Below are 6,372 nucleotides of genomic sequence, written 5' to 3' on the forward strand. Positions count from 1 at the left end.
CGTAAGAAGTTGACCAGTCAATAATTTTTTTCACATTCTACTGTAATTGTAGAAAGCCCATAAGAAAATCAACCAATCAGAATTTTTCATTTAATGGAAAGGGAAGACTCTGATTGATCAATTCTCTTATATTGTATGCATTATGCGTTATGCGAAGTTGTGCTCCAGCTTTATCTCATGTTTCTTATTGCATCGAGTAATATATTATACTAAGATTTCGGACTTCCATTTGTTTCATCTGCCGGTTAAACGTTGACTACTATAATTTATTTATTTTTGTCGTGAAAACTGATATTATTATAATTATAATTGATGTAAATATGAAAGAAATCCTAACGACATACTTTATTACTTACATTACAGTTCTACTATATTATGTTGAGTAATATGTATAATAAATTTATTACAACCGACCGATTCTTCTTTTACAGCAAAGGTCAAAAGAATCTCTTCATCATAAAAAATTCAAAATCTTTAGACTCTTCATTTCCAGTAACATTTTCAATCACATACATCGTTAAATATATACAGAATTACCAAATTAAGAAATACCAAATTTAATTTTCCCAGTTATATTATTGTAAACTCTATTGTTAAAGATCTCACGGCTCGAGTCGAGAAGAAGAACACGTTTTTCGTCTTGCAATTTGCTCCGATCACCTATCCAGCGTTGTTGGCTGGAATGCGTGTGCGAATCTCTCGTCGAATCGTCCATACGCGGGAAGTCGAGAAAGTGCGGTACCAATTGGAAAGCTCGAAAAGTCGCGGCGACGAGTGCACGGCCGCGTTCTCTCGCTTCCGTCTACGCGCCGTGTGTTTCTCACACCGCTTTTCCTACCCCGCCATTTACCGCGGAACAGGCAGAAGGGTGCGCGTGTATGTGTAGAGAAGGCGCGACAAAAAGCAACATTCCTGACTCTTAACTCGGGCTCTATATAAGTGTCTGCCATCGCGAACATTGCCTGTATATGGCGACAACCGGGCTTTGACAAAGGTGACCGTATATGGAACTCCGCTTCCACCTTTCGTGCGTGCGTACGTGCGTGAGTGCGCGGTCTCTCGTTCCTTCTCTCTCTTTCTCTCTTTCTCTTTTTCAGTTTCTCCCTCACAGAAGCATCTCGCGAGGCCCGTTCTATTCCTCTCTCTTTCTCTCCCTCCCTCGCGTTTCCTCCCCCCCCCCTCTCTCTCTCTCTCTCTTCTGCGAGACGATACACCTGGACGCGCGTCTTCTTCGTCTGCAACCCTGGCGAAAGAACAATCGAACGAACAAACGAATGAGACGGCATTCATGAGACGACATCGTTACGCCCATTAAATCATAAACCGTGCTTTGACCTCACAGTTGCCCTCGGGATACCGAAAGCTCCATACGCATTTCCGGTACCAGAAATACGCGAGCGCCATCTGCGAGTAAGATACCCTGAGAAGGCACCCTCCTAGTCGAAGAAATGAACGAAGGAATGAACGAAGAATCAATAACCAGAAAAAAATCCGACAATTTTTGACAACTTGTAGATCAATACTTGTAGCTACCTTTTTCTCTTTGAAAAACAAAATGAAAAACGATCTCATGACGGACAGAATGGCATTCAATCGAAGAAAGAGGATCTCTCCATAAACTGCATGTTGTCGTACGCCATCTTGACTTACGTTTCTTATCCTTTAACTTTTACTTCCGCTTCCTTTAACTGGGCATCAGGTATTATTCACAACTTTACTCTCGAAAATTACACAAACATAAAAAAAGAAATAGATATAGTCTACAAGCTACGCGCTTAATATAAACTTATGTCTCGCATTTGTAAGTTTGGATAAAGCATTTGGTATGTCGACTGACATAAAATAAAATCATGGACACATTCAACGCATCGTTTTGTATTTTGGGATACAATATTCGTAATCTGCATTAATTATTACTTACTATTAACGCTGTCTAATGTACTAACAAAACATCATGCGATAAATATTACCTGCATCCATATCGCACGTAAGAGATGCAACGTTTCTGCTATTCGCTGTATTGCGATGGCTTTTTTTTTAATGTTTTTTAATGATCTCGATCTTTACGAAGATGCTTCTTAATGTTTGACTTCAATCGAGACGCGATATCATCGAAATCATATTAAACTACTTATCGACATTCTTCGTGCACATATATTATTAACTAATTGGTAAAAAAGATACATTAAGCAATAGCCAGATGCCTCTATTAGAAATATACCGAATGCGTATTATTTTGATTGAAACGCAACCTACCTTCCGCTTCCATCCTCGCGCGCGCATTTGTCTCATCTCCGTGCATTGAATGACGTTGTTATTTTCCAGATTACTGCCATGCAATAATAATATTGGATTCTCGATATAACATACATGATAGTCCTAACGCACCGTTAGAAATAAAGGAATCCCTAACATACTGCGGAATGTTTCTGGACCTCTAAATATATCCCGAACCAGATTGTCAAAAATAGGCATATGTCGGGCCCGTGGCCGAAACACGAAATATAAGATTGTAACATCTCCGTTACTATTCAGAATCTTTTATGAGAGATTCAACGAAGTATTTCGCAAGAAGTTTACGCGAATGTACCTGGAATTATTTCAGAAGTTAAAATAATTCTCAAAGAATTATCAATAATAACCGAAAGAGTTTCACATATAATTATAGAAAAAAATTCTCGTATGTATCGTGAAAATATTCTATTTTACTTCTCCATACTTTAGAGCGATTCTTACCTCTGAAATTTTTCCGTTATTTACTTAAAAATTTAAAAGCTTATCTCGCATAAGTCAACGGAATATTTTCAATTAAAAATTAATATGAATTCGCAGAAGAAACTATAAATTTTGTAAAATACCTACCTGGCCCGTGAAAGTAAACATGACATCGGTAAGATTATGCACAATGAGAATCTATCAGCAGAAAATCAAGTCACTTGATCGCAGGGACTATATTGTCAAAGATGATGAAGAAATTTGTGTGTGTGTGTGTGTGTGTGTGTGTGTGTGTGTGTGTGTGTGTGTGTGTGTGTTTTCATAGGCGTAAAAATATATAAATATTATCACAGTATTTTTTACAATTACTATGCTATGTACAAAAATGGTAAAATACAAACTAATCATGTGAAAGAGCCGCATTATTCGCAGATTATCGTTAAAATCATAATCGATTATTATTATTTGTACTCTCTGCATGTCGAGACGCGCGGTAGATTACAGTTTCTATATATCTATTTGATTGGGGCCTAAAAGACCCTCGCTTCCCGGCCTTGTTCCTCTTTTTACCTTTGCCTTCTCCTCGATTCTCTTTCCCACGATATATAATACAGAATATCAGCAAATAATACATACATACATACGCATGCACAATGTCGATGAATGAGGGAGATTGATACGAGATATACAGGAGAGATTGTGGGGAGAGGGGGGTGGATTAAATTAAAAGGTAATCTAAATACTAGCTACTTATTCTGCGAGAAAAGACAATCCAAATAACTACACATGCCAGTTGCGATACACAACACATTACACGGCAAACAATAAAAAAAAAAAGAAACAATGGACGAGACACAACAATGCTCAATAAAAAAAGAAATGCGTTACAGTATTAAGCGTGCACCGCCGAATTCGCACTCACACCACCGATTCGATGAATCAAATCATTGTCGCATGATTTTTCGAATAGTGATTTTTCTCTCCTCGATAAGATCAATAAAGATAAATAAGTACTTCAAATATCCCTCGCGAAGAGAGACAAAAAGAGTATTTTCTACAACGCATGTAAAGTACACGATATAAAAAAGAATATCAACACCGACGCTGCGAACAACACCGGCTTACAATAACGATATTTTCTTTTAATAAATAAAAAATGTCGACTTCCTCAATAAATAATACGATATTTAAGTTAAATAAAAAAAGTAAACAAAAAAACGAAAAAGACAAAGAAAACAGAGAGCTGTTGGACGAACGAGTACTAGATGGAGTACTCAAAATTCTGTCATTTGTTATTTTCACCGAGTAATTGATCACACGATGTGTTACGCTATATATTTATAATCTATAAAATAATTAATTAATTAATCCATTAATTATATATAATAACGATATTTTTCCTCGCAATGTCTCTTTCTATCGCACGGTGACTCTCGTTGATGCAAATACTATCGTATTTCGTCTAATATGCCGAGCTTTGGACTTCGCCTACCACGAAAATCTAACCATATATTGAACGACACTCTTCTTCATCTTATCGACAATCCGCTCAATCTGATTTCCGAGATCATCGATCACGATCCGTCTGTAATTTGTTTCTAAAACCGCTGACAGCGGATTTGCATTCTTTCGTTATGTAATCGTTGCAAAATAGAAATCATTCTATTTTTCACATTTCAATTATACAGCACGCTTCCGTTGTTCCACTCTTTCGCGCGCGAGATCGCAAAATTCAAAGCACGCAATATTTAATCGAGATTCACCAATATATACATATACACAATCTCTCTCAAAAGTTTTCGAACTTTATTTAAAATTCAATTACTTGTGTGACTTTTCTAATTTTATTTATTAATTATTCAAAATATATTCCATCTGAAGTAATAGAGTCTTTATATAGCAATTGTACAATTTTTTAAATTGTACACTTTTTCAAAATGAAAAAAAATAACCTGATTCAAAACCATTTGTATTTCCCAATTTTAAAAATTGTATTAGAGTATCTCTTCATTTTCAACTTTGGAAAAAGAATGAAAACGAATACAGTAAACGATCAAACGCATCTTTTATGAACACTGTTCAATATTTTGTTCAATCATTTTTCTTGACGAATTTAAAAAATTTTTATTTTTAAGGACATAATAAATGAATTATATAACGCAAAAGAACGTAACTTTATAGAGTTAGAGAAATTAAGTTTCATAGAAATCATTTCACACTATTTCAATAAATAATAAAACCTTAGATAACATATAGAAAAAAAAGTTCGGTAACTTTTTAGATAGACCACGTATATATAAGAAGGCGATATACATATATTTACATACATATATGTATGTAATACGCGTGGATATATATTTAAGTATATACATTTGAGTAAAAAAACGTGTCGAAAGATTGGACTAGATTTGCGCGCGCGGAAATTGATCGTGTAGTCACACTGAAAAAAAATATTAAATTAAAAAGAATATTTATTGTTTGAATAGTTCTAAGTAAATATTTACTAAATAAATATATATTTATTGGATATATAAATATATATTCATTTGATACAAAAACCATTTGATTTAACTATCATTTTTTTATTTTAAGTAATATTTATTTACTAAAAGTAAATGTTTAGTTAGTACTATTCAAAGAAATATATCTTCAGATTTAGTAAATTTTTTTTCAGTATATATAAGACCAAACGTTGAAGAATACTTGATCGCAAGGGAAGCCTACAATCTTTTGCGCGCCCATCGTATATAATTTAATAAATATCATACGTGACTCTACGGCACGCTCGCCGGCGCGATACAAGTAATACATCTAAAGGGAAATTACGTCAGTGTTATATGCCCAAAGAAAAATTATTTCAGTATATCTACAAGCCGCGCGCGACCTCGCGTTGGCGTACGTTAAAATAGTTGTACACCGTACTTCTCAGGAAAGTAAAGTTAATTGTGAAAAATGACCCAAACGCGCACCAAAAATTTGCAGGGTGTTGAAGCATATTTTAAAAATACGAAAAATGTTACGCGCGGACATCTAAATGATGATTTGTCTCATTTTGTAACAATCTGGACTCTAGATTCGCCAATTAGACCGCTGTTAATTAAAGATTTTTTTAACTCCGCGCTCAAAATGAAATATAATTCGACCAACACGCACCGCACAATGTTTCACGGACGTCACGATACCTAACCGTAATTTAATTTCATACGTAACATAAATTTTCTTGTGAATAACAATAACTGTTACTGCTCGCGTTGCTCTATCAAACCGAATCCACGAGCATCAACACGAGATAAATCTCTCTCTTCCGAATATGTAGTATACATGAAGACTCACAGCAATTTGACGCATTTCAGCGATGCTGATGATACTGAACGCTTCGCGACGCGATACAAATTGCTTAAAGCAATTTAGATGATCCTAAAAGGTGAAATGCGGCGGGAAGGGAGGATGGAGCGCGAAGGGCCGACGAGCGGCGAGCGCGTACTACCGTTGGGGGTGCGAGTGCGACATATGGGGATGGTAGGCGGCGTGATGGGGCGGCAGAGGCGAGGGGCATGATTGCTGGTATGGGCCTCCGGCGAGCATCGGGCCCGGGCTCGAGCACGGCACGAGGTGCGAGCTCGGGGAAGCGGCGGCGGCTGCCGCCGCGTGTGCATG

The 6,372-nt window shown here is 36.4% G+C and overlaps 1 protein-coding gene across 1 annotated transcript in view; it reads right to left on the bottom strand.

The window, feature by feature from the left end:
* Positions 1 to 6,372, bottom strand: part of LOC108684711 (serum response factor homolog) — a 23,678-nt gene that overhangs the window by 9,518 nt on the left and 7,788 nt on the right. The gene's annotated exons all lie outside the window — the stretch shown is intronic.

Source organism: Atta colombica, unplaced genomic scaffold, assembly GCF_001594045.1.
Source record: "Atta colombica isolate Treedump-2 unplaced genomic scaffold, Acol1.0 scaffold137, whole genome shotgun sequence".
In the NCBI taxonomy this organism is placed as follows: domain Eukaryota; kingdom Metazoa; phylum Arthropoda; class Insecta; order Hymenoptera; family Formicidae; genus Atta; species Atta colombica.